Here is a 20,197-nt window from a genome sequence, read left to right on the forward strand (position 1 = left end):
TTGGGGATGTGAGTGCTGATTGCTACAGTCTGTTTCCAGCCAAACAGCAAAACTCTGTAATTGTCCAGTTAACTCTTCCAGGCTGGAAGTTTGCATTTTCACAAAATGTTGGGTATAAATTACTTCCACAAATGGGAGCCTGGACTCAACAGAACAACACAGTTGTCTGTTATAGCAAATCTGGCATTCCCAGATTCAAATCTGCTACAGGCGTTCTGGATTTTAATTAATATATTGTTTCATATGTATGAGTATTTCATGGGGTTTTTTTGTTTTCACACACTGCATTTTTAGCTTAAACAAAGTGTATTTATTCTCTGTATTGTTCTCAAAGCAATTGAATAAATATCACCAAGTCTACAGATCTGGTCTCCTTTCCAGTGAACAACACAGCAGTCATGCTTCACAGGAAAGGGATAACATCCTCCAGTGCAGCTGATAAGAGCAACAATTTACAAAGCAAGAGATCCGTTATGCAGTGAAAGCTTTATTACCATGACTCGATGTTACATCTACAACACATAAGGGTTAATCATTGCAGCAGTTTGCAGCTGGTTTGTGCTCTCAGGGGAGTCATAGCAATAGACTTCTGTGTGTAAGACAAGGTCAGCCCTGCTCTCCTGGGGTCAGCGGGCCACGTGATAACACAACTCCGAAACTTCGGCTCCGAGCAGACACAGGTGCCAAACCCATTTTGTGGTCTGTTGTAGAGCACTTCTTGTGGTTTTTATTCTCCTCAATAAAAACACATCCATAGCTCTGTGGTACATAATTGGAGGGTGAGTTCTCGGAGCTACCCATCAGTGAGAGTTTTCCGTGGCAGCAGTGGGTTCAGGAGTTTGCCGAGTACATGTAACATTTCACGGGAGACTTATTCTTAGTGGACTGAGAAAACAGAGCAGTCAGTGCTGAGTTTAAGGGCCAAATCCTGCATAATTTGTTCAGTCTCTTGGTATAAAATGCTCACATGCGTAAAGTGAGCAGAATTGGACTGTAACATTTTATTAATATTTATCTTCTACTGTTACAAGACACAACAATAATCAAATAAGAAAAACTTTAATCCTCAAATGCAGCTTTAATCTTCAAATTGGTTAGCTTATCAGAGGGGTAACATTTATTTTCAAAGACAGGCTGCTCAGAATGATCAGCTGAAATAGAAACCTATAAGTGAAAGGATGTAAGTTTATTGGGCAGTGTTGTCTATATTTATAGTTTCTGCTCAACCTATATTTCTGGTTTTATATGCATGTGTCAGAAATTAATATATGGTAAACTTCACCAACAGTTTTAAGAGATCCTAAAATATAATAAAATCAATAAATGATGTTCTGGCATAAATGTTTCTGTAGCTGAGGGTGGTCAGGTTCAAAGGGCAACATCTGACCATTTCTCTTTCCCACCCTGTTGTGGAGTAAGACCCTCCCCTCAACTTCAAATCACTGGGGAGAGGGTAATTTAAGCTATACTTGATGTACCCTATACATCACTGTCTTCAGGACCAGGTTTAAAATTAAACTCTGATGTACAAAGTTAAACAAAAATGAGATAAAAATTGGCAGGGGTTGAAGAGGGTCAAAGTAGTCAAAACACAAGGTAGACTATTGCTTCTTTTGATTTATGTTATTCTGTGCACTAAAAAAAATAAAATTATAGCTCTTGTGGAGACTTTTTTCATTGAGAATAACGCATTCCTAATTTGTTTTCTATAGACTTATAGGCATTTGCTCTGGGACTTGGAAGCATTTATTTATTTTTTAAATTATTATTTATTTATTTTGGTGGGGGCAGAATATCCCAAACTGTCAGCAGAATATTCAAATTATCATTAGATGCAACCTTTGTCACTCAACAGCAAGTGAAGCAGAAGAGTGTTTCACCTTCCATTAGTGGTTATCTTACAATGCATACATCTATAACCTTGTATGCCTGTAGAGTTTTGTTTTCAGGCAAGTCTTTTAAACACAAACAATGTGGTACAGTTACATTTGGTAGCAGAAAGAAAGAGTTCAGTGAATGTTTCCTTTTGCATGTTTTACATGCACATAATGCAGTTACCCTCCAGAAATTCAGTACAGGAAAGATGCCAAACAGCAGATTCTTTTGAAACCAATTCAAGAAAATCCTTGCAGGAAGTAAATTTTTTATGATGTAGTCAACTTTTCCACATATTGCCATTTACATGGTTAGTGTGTGGACTGCAGGCAAAATAATTTCGAATTGTAATCTTTATTTTCTATAATATGATAATGAAATCAACTACTATCCACTAGAATCAAATGAATTTCTCTCTGCTACTCCAGTGGGAGGAATAAAAGGGTTCTACTGGCTAAACTGCCAGGCTAATGGGAAAATGAAGAAAAATCAGGTCCTTGGATGGCTAGCAAATAAAAAATGCTTATTTTAAATAATGGTGGACATATACAGATCTTGAAATCTTTTAAAAACTGATTAAGCAAGCTTTTTCCAAAGGTTTTTAATTGTCATACTTGAAAGTCCTATTGACTTCATATGGATTACAGCTGGCTGAAGTGTGGCCATGTTCTTAGGCTGTACAAGGGCACGAGACAGCAAAGGCCTCTCAACCCTGAAAAATGTCTGAACTTGATTGAAAATCTAATAGGAGAAAAACTTACACTGTCCAGGCAATGATAAAAAAAGCTTTTCTAGCACTGTTTCATTAATATTGACAATGATGATCCTTTGTTGTTATTAAGGTAGTGAGGACCTGTTTGCCATCTACTATTCAGATTTTAATCTTCCCCCAGAAGTCTAAGCAATGCGTTGTGTAAAATGCACTTTGTACGTGTGATGGTGCAGGATTGACCTTCATATATGCCTTTGGTATGCCTAATTTGGCAAGCATTTATGTCCTAATTAATAAATGCAATTCTTCACAAACACTTGGTCGAAAAGCATAAATGCAGTAATACACAAATAGCAGGTTGTTTTACAGATACAGCCAGCAAAGGTAAAGATCAAATGTTAGAATGAGTCTACTGTTTGGGATCTACTGTGCCAACCCTCTGAACTGAACAGCTGGGCAATATTTTTTTTGTATTAAGACTTTTTTTAATATCTTATTTTTGTTTAAAACTCTTGTGGTGTCACGTAGAAGATGTGTTCTGCAACTATAGCAGATCACATGTAACAAAGAGCAGAGAAAAGAGCTATTTGGTTAGGAAATTATAATCCAAAAATTTTCATATGTCCATTACACTTTGGGAATCGGAGGAAACTATGAATTGAGGAGATGACCACAAAAGTTACAAGGAATTGCTGGAGCATTCACAAAATATGTACATGCTATGAGAACTGTAGAATCTTAAAATGAAGGTTCAGAAAGAATACAGGAGCCACTCTGAGGCTGGTAACTGCTCAGAAATCAGGTGAAGAACAAAAAGATATAAGAAATCCAAAAAGCAAGAGATTCTCAGCTGTTAGAAATACCTGTAACCCCTAAAAATAACATGTTCAGCATGGGTGATATCTCTTCCTGATTTATCCATGCAGCAATTAGGAGCTGTTCTTTAGGAGAGGTGCATGGCACAGAAAATGAACTGATTGATTCCTCCTTGCACCGAGCAGTTGATTAGGGGTAACTGATCTGTTTATAGATGTTACACTGAGTGTGTTACTGCTCACAATCATCCAGGACTTGGATATTGAGGGTGTCTAAGAGTGCCTGCTCAAGAGGGGCCTAATTCAGAACTCATCAGACTCAGATTTCCAGAGTGCACAGGGTTCTGGATGAGGCCTTTTCCACCCCCCTGTCTGGAGGGGAGATCTCCATTCCAGTGCAGCTGTGAGATGCAGTTTTCCACACTGTCTTATGCTGCCCATTTTTAGTGCACTGTATTCTAGAATTGACATGTACAAATTCTCTGTACTGTTTATTAATGACATTTTTGCAGTCCCTGTCTTTACCAAGGAAAGAAATTGTACCTGAAATTTCCTCTGAGTGTGTTCCGATTTTACAGTACTTTGCTCAGGCACTTGCAAAGGTATCGTGCTCTAAGCAAAGATAAAGAACTGAGTCTATTATTTAATAACCCCCTTCTGACTAATTAGCATTCACTCAATGAATGAAGGCTTTGCAGAGGTCCAGTCAAAGGCCTAAGCACCATTTAAGTCCAGCTTATTCCTCAAGGCACCTCTGAACTGAATTGGGCCCCATTTTATTAAATTACAATAGAAAGACTGCCATGTCAAGTATACTGATGCTGAAAGACCCAACCTCCCAGGACCTCACACAGATAAGTAATCATCACTTATGCTAATAGCACATTTGACTTCCGTGGGATGACACATGAGGATGGACTACTTACTTGACTAAGATTAGTAAGAACAGGCATGTTACACAGAACAAATGACTTCTAAATATCCAGCTGCAGCAAAGTGCTGACTCCCATCACTGAGTGTTGGGAGGGTGAATGAAGGGCAGGATATGATCTCTAGAAACCTCGCTGAATACTACTATTGAATTGGTGACAGTTTTGCAGATTTCTAACTCATAATAAACCTCAGCTCAGTGACACACTTCTCTCCAGTTTCCTGGCTCTGCTTTCCTTTTTTTTTTTTTTGCATAATCCAACAATCCATTTAAATGATTTTCTTTTTCACTCTTTCTTACTCAATGTTTGCAAATTAATTTTGTGGGTTTGAAAGGTATTTAAGTAACAGCCACAAAGCCACAAGCTCTCCTGTTACCTGCAGAGCAGACTACTTGGTAGCATCTCTACACTGCCCTGCCAAGGTTCCTCCCCTCTGCTCTGCTGGGATTAGTGCAGTCTCTATGCTCATTTAGTCTTTGGCTTCTCCCTTCAAAGCTGACAATAATGGCATCATACAGGGTATACCATTCCAGTGATTTTGTCTCATAAAATGCTCAACTCTTAGGCCTCTGTTTAATACAATTTTGTTCCACACAGGTCACAGAAACAGATTTTGGCCCTTATGATCTATTAAGCCTTTGAATCAGCACTCCAGGAAGGGAAAAAATCTTTATGTCTAACCTGACTTAGTTTCACTTCATTGTTCTTGAATTTGTCAAGGTCCAATTTTTGCTTCTTATTTTGTTTCTAATTTAAAAAGTATTTGGTTGCTTTCCCTGTTTTTTCCATCCTGACCAGACTTTTAAAAATTATTCTTTTTTTTTTTTTTAATCACTGGCCTGAAAAGCTTTTTCTGAAAGTAATGTAGTAGTGACCACTGATGACTGGCTTCTAGGGATTTTATGAATCCAAAGTCGATTTATTCCTAAGAGCGGAAAAAACATAAATGATGAAAAATATTTCTGGTACATGCATAAAAACTGGTAGAAATATTGCATCTAACACCAAAATCCAATCTGTTTACCAAGGGACCCTTAAACCCAGTTTTGTTTCACCTATAATGTAGGGTCTGTATAAATGCCACAAAGTCTAAGAATATAAGTATTACATCATTAGTAGCATTCTTAATTGAGTATTTTCCTGTTTCTTGGGGGCTTCTAACTCAGCTGTAATGATTGTTCCATGTGTGTGCACCTGGGTGTTTTGCCAATCACATAAGTGAAACAAAAATGCCCTAATTTCTACAACTTTGCTTTCATTGCACTGTAAAGCACTAAAAGGAGAAACAGTTTCCTGAAGAACTCCTCCATAGCAGGCTCTTGAACAAGATGACTGTTTCTAATAAGCAACAGCTGTCGTTGTGGTTTTACTAGTCAAATGATTCATGTCTTTTCCTCAGAAATGATAAGTGGAACAAATGTTTACTTAGATATGTAACAGAGGAACAATTGAAAAATAGTAGACTGTCAAATAGAAATATTTTCCTGTTATCTGATCCTTGACAATTAGTCTGAACTGGTTTTTAGTCGAAAGACAGTGTTATAGTGGTGCAGTTAGAACGGTGAAGAGTTTAGCTCACAGAGTTCTGCAAACCAAATTCAGCAGGCTGGTGTGTGAATGTCTGCAGCAACCCAGCAGATCTGAGGGGGCACAAGCACCTCTGTACAAACTCCTACAATACCCCCTCCCCCCATTCCTGGCAGACTCCCCTCCTAAATTTAGTCATCTTTGACAGGGAGACAGTGAACTTACCATTTCCTCTCATTTCTGCTGTCTTCAGGGAATACCAAAGTGCTGCTCTGCTGCTTGGTCTTTAGTGAATATCCTCTGTTGGCTGCTGCCTCCCTGGGATCTTACAGGGCCTTCTGGGAGCAGTGAAGTGTTCTAATGTAGGAGATTCCAGGCTCTGTCCAAGGACAAAAAGATCACGTTACCCTTCGGATGCTGGGAAGGAGAACCCAACAGACCCTTGATGTATCTCTGCTGAGCCTGGAAGCTGCTGCAGTCAGAGATTTGACACCCCTGTGGCATTGCAGGGCTTGAGGTACATTTTTGTTAAGTGCTAGAGGAAGCAGTGGCAAACTTGTACAAGCCTAAGAGAGCATAAAAAAAATGGTGTTGTCTGCCTTTCAAGGGGGTCTGGGAGACACATGAGGATGGAGAAGGCCAAGGGAGCCTTGGGATGCTCAGTGTGCATCTCTAACTTATTTGGACTTGCATGGATGTTTGCCAGTATAATAGGGTTTAAATCCACCTTTATTTTGCATAGTTTCTGGACTTTGTTGCTTTTTCAGAACTCTCTCTTCAGTATCACTGTATAGCACAACACTGTGTTGTACAGAGAGATTGTCAGAGCCTTGGTTTCCCATCTGTAAAAAGAGGTAATATTTCCTTTCTCCCAGCCTTTATTCAGCTTACAAGGCTCCTGGGACTAGAATTCTTTTATTGCATGTTTCTGTATTGTCTCGTACAACAAGACCCTGATCTCAGCTGAAGTCTGTAAGTATCTCAGAAATATAAATAGATAATAATAAAAAGATGATTTTGACACAAAATGGAATTTTATATTCTGGAGACTGAAATAAAATATGTACTAAAGTCTACTAAAGTGTAACCATGAGATCAAATGATAAAATTCTTCTGGCAACAAAGAGTTGACACAAATTTGTGAGATTAAACTGAACCAACTCAACGGAGGCTTGTACTGGTGGTTTATTCATATAAAGTATATGAAAAAAGTAAGTGAGATGATCAAATTACCCTCACAGCATGGATTTTGACATGGATGTAGACTAACTGAGTCACCGGAGGACTGAGCAGGTGCGTGGTTCTAATTATACCCTCAGTCTTGTGAGGAAGGAGCAAACTTCCCGGTTGCTTCCCTGGTGGAGATAAGGTGTTATCAGCCATCAGCAAATGAGAGGGGAGAACAAGGACAAGGCACCTGATGGGAGAAAGAGGAGGAAAGGAGGGGGCGAGGAGAGCATATTCATAATGCTACTCATCCTTTAGAAATGTGTACACACATCGACTCTGAGCCATTTGGATGCCACTTCTAGTACTCATTTCTTGTGTCTCTGAGTAACCCTTCCTTATGGCGAGGCACACAAAATTCCTTTTTAACATTTTCTCTTTTATGGGCCTGTAGTGAGATATCTGGCTAAATATAATGATTTATTTGTTTATCAATTAATCAACAACAGGCACACTAGGAGTTACAATCCAAACAGTCCCCCACACAGGTTTTTATCACCATATACTATATCCCTAGGGAAATACACATCTTTTTTTCAGGAGTATAAATGGACATTTCTATAAATTGCAACTACTTGGGTGCATGTAATATGCAATATTATTCATCTTTGTATTCCAGGTGAATCCAGACTAGACTACCAGCCTCTGGGGGAGTCTGCTTCATATAATTATCAGTATTCAAAGAATGATTGTAGATGTTGTAGCTTAACAGCAGGTGAATGGTCCTTATCTGAATATTAAATAAAGTGCAACTGGATTTCTAGGTTATCTCTGGCTAAATGTTTGCAAAGTCATTAGTGAAAGCATGCAGGTATAATCCCCACCACTCTTCTTCTTGAAAAGGATTTCCACTTTTGTTTTTAATTCCTTTACAGGATGAACTGTTCACGTCCCCTTCCTATACACACAATCTTGTCCCTTGATTGGACTACCAGAAACATCAAGGAAGCTGCCTTGTAAGTAGTACCTATACTTTTTATTTTTTTCAATCCTAAACAACAAAAGAAACCTAGAGAAGAGTGACAAAGAGAAAGATTTATTATTTCCTCTGAGGACTATCAGGGCTCTGAGTGTTGGGAGAGGCTCTGTAGTAAACTGCTCCTTTGTCCTCCCAAGTTCTGGGAACTTTAGCTCTATATTCAGTTTCCTTATTGCATGACCTAAGAGAAGCTCTATGTATTTATTTAGTAAAAACCTTTTATTATTGTTTTAAAATGGAGGATTTAAAGTACTTGAACACTGGCTTAGTAGCTTGAATGTGGATGTTACATGGAATGTAGTAGATAGTAGCTATGAGAGAATTAATAGAACAAAGAAAAGGAATAACCCCCCTCCTGCTGAGCAGAAGGGACAGACAGGACCTAGCAGAGGAAAATTACTGGAGGTAAGGGAAGAAGAATTACCATGGGACTATATAATGTAAGATTTTCGAGGTACAACTCGTGTTTCAGTCCCTAGATGTGAAGAACACAGTAGTCCTCATTTTGGAGAGGAATTTTCAAAGCAGACCTACTCTACAAAGTAGCTAGGCCAGGACAGCACCTGCTCCCTTTGCCAGGCACCACAAAACCTTTACACCCACCTCAGCCTGGGCCATCAGTGACAATGTACATTATCACAACTGCAGATATTTGATTTTATTTGAATATAAAAATAATAGAACATTAAATTAAATATTATTTAGCTGAATATTAAAACGCAAACACAACCCCTCCAAAATGGGACCATCACTACAGTAAGCTATACACTATTTATCTGTACATGGATTCCCATTTGTTTTGAGCTGTAACACAGCCTGAGTTTTCAGCATGGCATAGCTGACCATCTTTAGTTTTCAAGCATTATACCTCTCATTGCTGCTGCTTCAGGCTTCTGCAGAGTCAGGCAGATGTTACTACACCCATCTACAAGGCTTTCTGCTCATCTGTGCAGAAATGCAGGGTAGAAACACTTTTTCAGGAAGGGAGGAGGGAAGAACAGTGAGCAATATCTTGTGTTTAGCCCTGAATTGCCCAGCAAGCCACACAGTCTCAGGGAGGAGGGAATACAAGGGGCTCTGCTTCTACGTGCCAACGTCCTGGTTCCTTCCATAACAAGGGGAGAGTTTTTTCTAGCACATGAGCACTTCTGTGTATTTTTACTTAAGTAAGAATGTAAAGCTCACGACTTTAGGAAATGCACTGATTCAAACTCTTCCATCAAGAAATGGGTATTATGTAGCTCTCTAACTTTTCTAGCTTTGTTCCTCAGGACATCTACAGTGGATGTTGCTGTGGGCTCACTTTGGGCTTTGTACCTATGTTACCATTGCCAGGAATTTAGGAAACGCAGCCTAGAGCTGTCAGGCTTTTTCCAATCCCATATTTCTAACTATTTTTATATGAAAATGAACTGTACAATAATAACAGTATCAGCTCTGATATTCCTGCTTTCACAGAGTTAGAAAGAAAAAAAAAAGAAACTAAATAAATAATGTTTTTTGGTTATGCTTGTTGGGGAGATAGTCTTCTTTTGCAGGGAAGGGCTGTGCACATTTAGTCAGGAGCCTTTAGTTGCCATCTCAGAACTCTCTCCTCTAGGACCAGAAGTACTCTATTTTGAGTGGACCAAACTACAAAAGTTAACAACTGTTTTCTATTTGGCATTTTTTAATATGTACTAAAAACCTCCCTAACCCAACCAACAATGCCCCCACCTCCCCCCACCGAAAAAATAAAAAGTAAAAAGGCTCACCCAAAACTCTTCTACACAGTTTAGAACCCAAATTTTCATTTTTACTTAAGTGTGAGACACCTGCAGTTACTGGAATTAGTTCTGATTTAACCTTAAACATTTTCTAATGACACTTTTTAGCAATACCTGATCTCATGTCATTTGCATTCATTACTAATTTTATATTCTCTCGAAGCACTTAAACACCTCCTGATTTAAAAGTAAGGCCTCTAAGAGGCCATTTGCACCTAGAAGCCAATGGCCAAATCCAAATCCACTTGAAGCTGGTGGAAATTTTGACACTTATTTCAATGGTGAAATCATAATTTGGTCGAAGTGTACAGTAAAGCAGAAGATGATTTGCTTAGGGAGTGATGAGGGTTGGCTTTGTCCCTGTCATCAACCACATGCTGGCTGATTTAAGAATGAAACTTGGACCTGCTCACAGAGGCAATCAATCATTAGACTGGATGCCCTTGTTTCAGCCAGGCTAAGCAGTGGGACAAACATGGGAATATAATGGGAGAGCAAAAAAATAGTGAGTTTTGGAGAACCTGAGAATCTCTCATATTTCTGTATCATATCCTCAAAAATCTTAAAAGCTGTCAGTTTATCCAGCATATGGCTCCTCTGTAGCTGATTCACTGAGGCTGTGGTTCCTGACTGACATTGTGGTCTTTATTCATAACTTTCACCAGTTTTAGAGACAATATTTGCATGCAGGAGGGCTGAACAGAATAGCCAGAATAGATGCTGGCTGTAATCTGAGGGTGACACACATGCTTTCCATCACTGATACGGGCTCTTGACCACTGCCCCAGCAGGTACTGCCAGGTCTCCTAAGCAGATCTGTGATTTGGCAGAGTTTTTAAATATGTGCAGACTAAAACTCCCCCAGCAATGCAGACCCTGTCTCAAGCACTATGGTAAATACTGTACTGGTACTGGTACTGTAAGTACATATTTTACAATTGTACAATATTTACATTAGGAATGTGGTTGTTTCTAAGTCTACAGTAGATACTTGTCTGTCAGATTCTGATGGGAGCAGATTGTGAAGACAGAACCTGTGCTGGGTTCTGGTCCAGCAGTGAGGAGCAGTAACAACACCTTGTCAGCTCCCCTTGAGCAGAGGGCTCCATGGGCACGGAGCTGGTGCTCTGCCATCCTTGCCCTGCCTCTCTGCATGGCCAGGAAAAACTGCAGTGAGGGTGGACTGACCCCATTCTGGGTTTAAACCCACCAGCCACCCCCACAGAGCCATCCCTACAAACTGTAACAACTTTCATAACACAAGGGGGTGAGCCCTGACCCAGAGCCCTGGTCACTGGTGCTCCTTGGACCACTATTGAGTATGTGCCCAAGATGTTCACAGCCCTCAGTCTTTCAACACAGTCAGGAGGAGGCCTACAGCAGTAGAAACATTCCTATATAGGAGAGGGTGTGAGTTATGCAAATATCTACTCTATAAATCTGGTATGTGGCTTTGAAGAAAAACAAAAAAGCCACTTAAAAATTTGTTCCAAATTTGGCCACAGTATAGTTTTGTTAGTTCAAAGAAATGAAGCTAACTTTATTGTTATTTGTGTTTGGATCAAAGAAAACTATGAAAATAAACATTAGACAGAATGATAATCAACACTGGAAAAGAAATGTTTACTAAAGATTTTCTTCTATGTTCTCTTACCAGCATTAATAATATTTTCTTTTTCTAAAGTTTTCTTGCTTCCTTCAAAGAGATTGATTTCAGTAGAAAGAACAAACATATGCAAATAAACTGAATGATGTTATACCCCCTGCCCCTATCCCCCCAAACTGCATCAGATAATTCCATATTGTTAGTCTGCATTACATTTTTATCAGTTTTTTGTCTTAATCAGATATGAAGCTCTTGCAGTACATCTCTCGAACTGGGCTGTGACCCTGATGTGACTCTACAGCACAGAAGCAGCCTTAACCCTGCTGTAATCTAATAGTTCAAATTTAACGGATTTGTTTTTTCAGTGGAAATAATGGCTTCCTGTCACAAAACAGAGACACAGATTACATATCTGATAAATGGCTTTGGCATGATTTTTTCATGTAACACACAATTAACAGTGTTCTTCATAAGATTCATGATTTAAGGATTTGGTGAAAGCATGAATAAGTTCATTACTATGCCTTTTCTTAAAAAAAAACACCATGCATGTCTGTTAGTGCTTTAAAAACAAATATTTGCCTGGAAAGAGCTCACCTATGCTTTCAAGTGTTAATTTAGCCTCAAAACATTATACTGAAATTATTACCATTGAGTGCTGATGTATTTTTTTCATGAGGCATATTATTATAATTGATAACCCAAAATGGAAATGGGATAATTCTGATTTTATAAGCTACCACCCATACAGACACTGAAAATTTCCACATTATAGCTATAATTGTTTTTTGTCATGCCATAATCCCCTAAACATTATCAACTAATTAATAGCTGAACAATACATAAGGAGATATACAATTCTTCTACGGACAGAGTTACATATTTTGAAGGAGTTTATTATCTGTAGTTTGGTTTCGAAATCACAGTTCAGATTATGCTTCTGCTGCCTCCACTGGTTATCTTCAGCCCACCCAACCACCAGCCTTGCACTGGGAGTTGCTAACTCAGAGCATTTACAATGAGGTAATCATCACCTTGTAGCTGAGTGGTGCGAATGCTGGTCAGATGGCCTGTATTTTATTAACAGAAATAGGGTCACAAGTCAAATACATGCTTGGGGTCAGTGAGCAAATACAAAAGAAGATTAGAGGAACAAAAAAATGTGACTGGAGGGGTAAAATCCCACTGGGGGTTAATCGAGCAGAAATGTATCAAAGAATGTAAACTACCCTTTCTTTTGTTATTCATCGTACGGGATGTAGTTCCTGTGTCCTGCTGATTCCAGTTGGATAGGGCATCATCTCCCGAGTGCTATCCTTTAATGAGCTCCTTGGGCAGAGCCTTACAGAGGCTCTTCCAGTAATACTCCTACTTAGGCTATTACTACTGCTACTACTATTAAACAACAATAATAAGAAGAATTAAAACCACTTAGCATAAATATTTAGAGCAAAGACTTGCTTCACCTAATATTGCACTGTGCAATGACTGCCTATAAAAATAGGAGAAAAATAGCATTCAGTGCCATTTCTCTGGGATTCTCTTCTGCCTTCAAGATGAAAAGACTGGACCAAGAATTAACTTCACCAATATACTGATTGAGCTCCCACTTGCAAAGCAAATTAATTAATAAAAATATTTCTGAAGAGATGGTATTGTATTGCTATAGTTCTAGTTTTTCTAAGACTGTCTTTTCATATGACAGATGAACATGTAAGGAGTCAGCAGCCCTGATCTGCACAGTAAGTACTGGACTTGGTAGGGCCCAAATGGCAGCAGTCAAGAAAAATCATAGGGTACTTACCAAGCAGCAGCTGATTTTCTCTTCTGATACATGTTCATCGCTCTTCCTGTGACAAGAAGCAGAAATTCTGCCTTATTTGAACTACACACATTTGTCTAATTCTTAAAATCCCAGCAGTAGAAAGATTCCCTTTTCATCAATTTCCATTTATTATGCTTGTAGCTACATATTGTAATATGAATTCTTTTATCCATGTATACTGCACATCTATAGATTTTATGTTTTCGCACATCACATGAAAAGCATATTTCAAAACTATTGCATTATCGTGTGCCAGAAGAATATTGCTGTGGGAATGCAGACACATTATCCAAAGTACAGTATAAAACAAGGAAGTGAGAGTCAGGAAGGAAGGAATTCTTAGTTCTATGACTACGTGCCACTGACTTACCATGCAATGTTCATGAAGTCTCTTAATCTTATTTTGGCGTACTTTATATATAAAATCAGGAATATGTCCTTCTGCAAGGCTGAAATAAATGTTAACTGGTCCAATCATGCCCTTTGAGAGCGAAATTGGGATTTCTGTCATCAACTCCAAGATGAGCCAAATCAGGCTTAGAGAGGGTAAATCTTTATGTTCCAAAGATTAAGACTACATAGATGAAAATTTCATGGCCTGATACAGAGTATGGCAGACTACTGAAGACTAATGTGAAATAAAATACTGTATCTGTAAGTATTCCTTGAACTGAAATCAAAGGCTTCCATCATTTCCTATCTAGCTATTTATAAATGTTTTCCCATACAATTTATTTTCATGCATTATATACTTCCTTCCAGCATAAACGTTTTTGATCCCACATCTTCAAGCAAAGTATATTTCTAACTTATATATCACCCCTTACGTTTAAAACTAATTATGTGCTTAAGTGTTTTGCTGCACTGAACCTTCATGGGGCCACAAGCAGGATTTCCCTCCTCCTTGGATGAAGGGTGTTATGGCAGTGTGTGCACACTGTGCCCGACCTCAGATCAGCTGCCAGGTTGTGGACACCCACGTAAGGATTTTCTTCACAGAACTGATCTTAAAAATGGAAATGTCTGTCTCCTCCAGCTACACTGGCAGACACTGTTTACCCAAAGATCCAGATACACAAGACCTTGTTATCAACTGCAGCTTTTATACAACTTACAAGTAAGTTAGTGGGTTGGAAATCACACATGTTAGAAATATTTTCTGAAGGATATGATCATATTTGCTGCCCTTAAAAGTGTTTAATGTTGCATGTTCATTACATAGATTAGTGTTACTTAATTTATAAGGTTTTAAAAAATGCAAATTACCACAGAGTGGATTTATAAATGCTTGGAAAATAATAGTATATATTTATTACACACACAAAATAAAAACTCATATAGCTACTTTGACATGCAATTAATAGATTTGGAAAAAGCCATGAGCAAAGTCTTTCCAAGGTTTACATTTCAATCATTCTAGTCCTTTCTATGGAATACAGTCCACTAAAACACAATATGCTGAAGTCTTTCTGCTAACTCAGTGTGGAAGTACTACTGAGAAGAGTTAGCTTTTTAATAATGTGGTCAAAATATTTTAAGAAAGATCACTTCATGCACTACAATTAATTACCTTTACATCTGTATTATGTGGAGGAGACACACTATACACTTTGGACAGCAGTGCTGAGATGTATTGAGGTTTGCATAATGCCAAAATGCTGTATTACTACTTAAAGGCTTGTGAATAAGAATTTTACTACAGTCACAACATATACATTGGGCTCTTCTAGTACATTGATCACTCAAATAAAAAGAAAAGAATGTTTTTGATCTGCAAAGAAGATGAGCAAAAAGTAAGTCTGCTCATCTTAACTCTGCATTAGGAGAAAAAATGAACTTTGATCTATCATATTGCAGAGCTGCTTGTATTTCAGTGGCAATTTATCAATTTTTAATAGTCAAAGCTCCCAAGTAGCAAAAGCTTCTTAGACTTCCTAATCTAGTAGTCATTATTTAAAATTTTTATTCTGTATGACTTACTGTTCAGAAGCAAGAAAGCAACATAATTTCTTAAGAATTCTTTCTTTTATAAGAATCGATGAAATGGAGTCCAACACTACTAATGCTAGTGTAAAAACAATGCAGAATCCCACCAGAATCCTACCTCAATATATCCTAACATTTCTTACCTAATCTAACAGCACAGTGTATCAGCAACAGGGCTGACTTAAGGTCAGGATACAGCAGCACCACCATCCCTTAAGGGAATTCTTTCTCCTTTTGGGATCGCAGCCTGTCCGTGCCATCACCCTGTCAGTGCTGGGCTGGGGGCTCAGCTCTGCCTCCCGTGCCCCTCCAGCCCCAGCTCGGGTGTCTCCCACCCTGCAGGGAGCAATTAGGAAGCTCTCACTGTGCCCCAGGCACCACGGCTGCTGTAATTTGTAGGGGATATAACAGGTCTCTCTGCTTCCTCCCCCAACACCAGAAGGGTGAGAGAATCTCTCCCAAGCATGCAGCTCCACGGTGAGTCCCAATTTTTCTATGTAAGGTGAGCCCTGTATTCCTAAGACAATGGAGTTGTGAGGATATTAAGCACCCTGTGGGCCTACCACAGGAGTGAATCTAAAATAAGCTTAGGACTGTCTAATATTAAAAAGTTGACCTTGGCAAGCCCAAAGCACAAGGAGGAGCATTTAAGACTGCAGATCTAAACTTGCATGTTGTTATTGCTAAACATTAAACCCTAAGGTCAGAATTCAGAATTCAGCCACTTCAACTCAAAAATACATCAATGGATTTGCTAAATGGAAACCACACTCACACCACATCTTACCATAATGTCACAAAATGCAGAAAATTACAAATCAGTTTTAAGGCAAAATACATGACAGCAAAATATGAGTACACAAAAACTACATTAAATATCAGTCTTCATTTGTCCCTACCACTTCAACTTACCTCTCAGTTCAAAACTACTCTCTGCAGCGCACAGCTTGAGATAGTCTAAGATCCATTTTAGAGTGGACTGAAATATAAATGACAGTTCGCGCTACACATGAACATAGACAACTGTATAAAATATTTAAATAAAGACAGAAAAGAACAGAGGAAACCAACAGAGCCTTTGGCAGACCCAGCCTTTGGGAATTTAGCAGCTTGAGATTCATTGCAAATTTCATCTTTAATGTTATTTTTAGTTCAATATTTTGTAGCACTCAGAAGTAAATCTTTGTGTGCTGTCTCTCCTCCTGCTTGTGCTGCTTCCTTTTCTGATCTTTTCTTTTAAAGAAACCCAATATATTTTCAATACAATTGATTTGTGACATGTTTTGTGATATTTGTTAAAGTTGTCCTGTTTCTTCATAAAATTCAGTGAAAATCATTGCACTGTTTTTCTTTTTAAGTGCTGAATATCGCTCATCACAACTGAATATAAAAGAGACCCCCCAACAGTCTTTGTTCCACCACACTTTGTGTTGCATTAAATTCTCTGACATTAAATTTGATTCTTGGGTTAGGGTCAAACTCTTTTTTTAACCTCTCACCGCTGCTCCAAATACTGCCACACACAGTGCATTTCTGGAGCAGTTTTGATTTTATCCTGGAATCTGTTCTTTGTCTCTCTCTGAAGCAATCTGACTGGAATGATACACAATAACACAGAACTGGAAGATGCTGCAGAGAGGATGCTGGATAACTACCAGCTGTAGGAAGATGGAAACACTGCTTCACATCGTCTCTCTTTCCTGCTCCTGCCTGCACAGGATGAAATACGGGAGACTAGGAAAAAGCACAGATCCTTCCACACTGCTTCCAGCACACTGGATGGTTCTCCAGCTCCCTCAGACTCACCTCTCCTCTTGCTGTGCCAGACAAGCCCACACAGTTACTGGCTCCTTCTCTACCTGGCCAGGGACCACAGAGGCCAAGGAACCAAGGGTGGAGGTGTACAGGCAAATCCCATCAGGCCAAAGCAGGGTGCACAGCACAGCCCTGTCAGCCACCCCACAGCCAGCACCCAACACGGGCTCTCACCCAGCACCAAACACAACACAGCTTGGGTGTAGGTGGAAAAGAAACAATCACATTTACATCAGGTACCTGGGAGTTTGCATCTGAAAAATGGAAATTACCAAAGCTTCTGAGGAGCTCTGAGTTCACACCCTAGTCCACCCCACTGTACATTGCTGTCTGTCCATGCTCAGGTGACTTGTTCAAAGTCTAGCCCTAGTTTTTTAACTGACTTTCCAGGCCTTTCACCTTCTTGCTGTTGCAGAGAACTCGATGAACACACTCTCCCATTGCTACACTTATGATTTAATAGTTGTGCCACAGATCATAGCATTACAAATGGATTATTTCATATATTATGGAAATGATAAGAGCACTGTGATGTGACATAAGACGTGAACCACATAGGACATATAAGTCTAAGGCTACTTATCTGTGCAGTATGAACACTATAAAGCTTTTTTTGCTTTAATTAATTCTAATTTCATCAGACTGCAGTTGGAGTTGGGAATTTTTCCTTTTTTCATGGCAAGATTCACAACAGGAAGAGCTTGCCTGATCATAAGGCTTTAAAATTGCAAGAGAGATTTTCTATTTCAAAAACCTAATTTCTAACATATAGAGCCATTATTCAACAGTTGCCACAAATACAAGGACTAGGAGCCCCAATTAAATGACCAGGCATCAGTCTTAAAACAAACAAAAGAAGTATTTTATCCTCACAGCGCATAATGCAATTACAGAACTCATGGCCACAGGATGGTGTGGAGGTCAAAAGTGTAAATGGACCATAAAAGGGATTACATGAAATCATGCAAACGAAATCCATCACCAGCTACTAAACATGATGATCAAGATCCAGCCTCCAAATCAAAATGTCTCTGACACTGATCCTCAGAGGGCAGGAGCACACAGGGGAAGAAGGATTGCTCTATATGAGTGATATATCAGAGTTCATACAGTTTTTCCCTAGACATTTGCTCCTCTCACTCTCAGAGGGAAAACACTGGTCTACATGGACATTTTGTCTGACTCAGGATGGCAGCTTCTGCATGAGTTCTAAAGTCTTCAAAAATCCTAACTCATTTCATTTGACACTGTATGTTTGAGAAATGTTTCCACTTGAAATTCAAGATAATTAAGAAAAAAAGCCTGTAAAGAGTCAAACAGAGGGCAAAAATAAACCAAGGTACCCAGAAAAGATGGAGTTCAGAACATTTTCCATGAAAGTCATATTTTGCCGTATACCTGTGCTTCAGGATCTCATTTTGCACTACAAAAAATATTTCCATCTGATGGTTGCAAAGAAGGAAGTTAACAATACAGAAACCTATTCAGAGTCCACCTTCCAAGGTCTGCTGGGACTCTGAAGCACATCTGACAGTTGAGAACCATCTCGTAAATCTGAAATATGTCCCTGTGGCCCCTGCAGCACTGAAATCACTGCTCACCATTGCTTTCACTGCATTGAATCATTTGGGCCTCTCCCTTTCTGTGTGAGTCAGGTTTTGAAAGCTGAGCCTCCTCTAGCCTGTAGGATTCATAACACCTGCCCCATTAACCCAGTTTCACTATTTGTCTAATGACAACCACAAGTAATGACCTGACTCAAGTCATGTCAATATTCTGCCAAAAACTACCATTTTGCCCTCTTAGCCACCTCCTCCCACCCACCTATAGGTTATGGAACTGTGGGATGGTTGCCAAAGAAATGCAATAAAAAGTAGGAAATGACATATACAAATAAAATTCACTTACCTAAAAGCCCTGTACGTCGGATCTCTTTGTGCTGCCTCCTCCCCCACCATCTACTCCTTTACTTCCAGCACTTGTTTCTCCTTTCTCTGAATTTCCTCTTTCTTTGCTGCCCTTTTCCTTCACATGTTCTACTTTCTGTTCTTTCTTTTTCCCTCCTCTTTTTATGCCCTAGTTTTTTTCTTTGGCTGAAAATGAATTAATGAATGCTTTCACAATTTTCCCTTGCTTCAGAGACACATTATGGTGTCCCTTTACCATTTTTGCTCCCTCTTCTGAGTTTTTCTGCCACTACTTCTGTTGTTGTTTTCCACTCTTTCTCTGGCCTTCCTCCCTAGCAATCACTCCCTCCTTGCAAGTACTCCTTCCTCAGTGACTTCATATGCTCCTTCTCTCTGTGGAGCTCCTGTTATCTTCCAGTGCACTTTGAAACAATCCAAATTTCTGGGTGGATTTGTTGGGCTTCTGAAGTTTTGATGGTGGGTAAAAGTCATCCTAAATATGTAAGGCAATACTGAGGAAAGTTTCTGGGTGCACAGATGTGGCTTTAGGGGGAAGCAGGGATGTGAACTGGAGTGGAGCTGAGCCCTATTCCAGTTGTTGGGGAAAATATCTCCCCTGATAAACTCTAAGCCACTTATTTCACTCTTATTTCCTTAGCCTTCAAAATATTCTAAGTCATTGCCTTCTGAGTGCACTTACAGGATGCATCTCTAGAATCTGGACTCTTTAACCTCATGGATGCCCCTCCTGCCAAGAGTACACAATATTAGGAATAGCACTCTGGTTTACCTTGTAGTTGCTCATATTTTCCTGATGCTTAAAACCCCTCTGAAGCCTGCCCATGGATCCCAGCAGGTAAGTTTGCTGCTCTAATTTGGGCTGCACTTGCTGAGCTGTGGCCCCTTGCAGCTTTGCAGGGTTGTGTCTAAACATACAGTCACTACACACGTTTCCCAAGGTTTGAATAGGCTATAAACCATTCACTCATTTCAATTCATCCCTGTGCTCCTTCATTCCTGTTAAGCATAAGTACATAAAGAGAAAAAACAGTATTTCAGGTTTGTGAGATAAGATGGTGAAAAAATGGAAGCAGCACTAGCTTTAGTATATATTTTCTATGCTAAGAATTGAGAGAATGAGGGATTAGGTCTAAAGTAAAGTGCAGAGAATGGGGAAGAGCCTGACTAACTGAGAATTTCATGCTGTACACATAATTCTAGGAAT

The 20,197-nt window shown here is 39.2% G+C and overlaps 1 long non-coding RNA gene across 2 annotated transcripts; it reads right to left on the reverse strand.

Moving 5' to 3' along the window:
* Positions 1 to 556: 556 nt before the first annotated feature.
* Positions 557 to 19,279, reverse strand: LOC113974509. 2 transcript variants are annotated; one of them, XR_003536570.1, is made up of 7 exons: positions 19,229 to 19,279; positions 18,974 to 19,152; positions 16,163 to 16,229; positions 13,244 to 13,289; positions 7,132 to 7,216; positions 6,087 to 6,240; positions 557 to 885 (listed from the first exon to the last, which is right to left on the reverse strand). It is a non-coding gene; the product is annotated as an uncharacterized LOC113974509 (long non-coding RNA). The 2 variants fall into 2 exon arrangements; XR_003536569.1 differs by lacking the exon at positions 16,163 to 16,229.
* Positions 19,280 to 20,197: the final 918 nt, after the last annotated feature.

Source organism: Neopelma chrysocephalum, unplaced genomic scaffold (genome assembly GCF_003984885.1).
Source record: "Neopelma chrysocephalum unplaced genomic scaffold, ASM398488v2 Primary Assembly neopelma1_121, whole genome shotgun sequence".
NCBI lineage: Eukaryota > Metazoa > Chordata > Aves > Passeriformes > Pipridae > Neopelma > Neopelma chrysocephalum.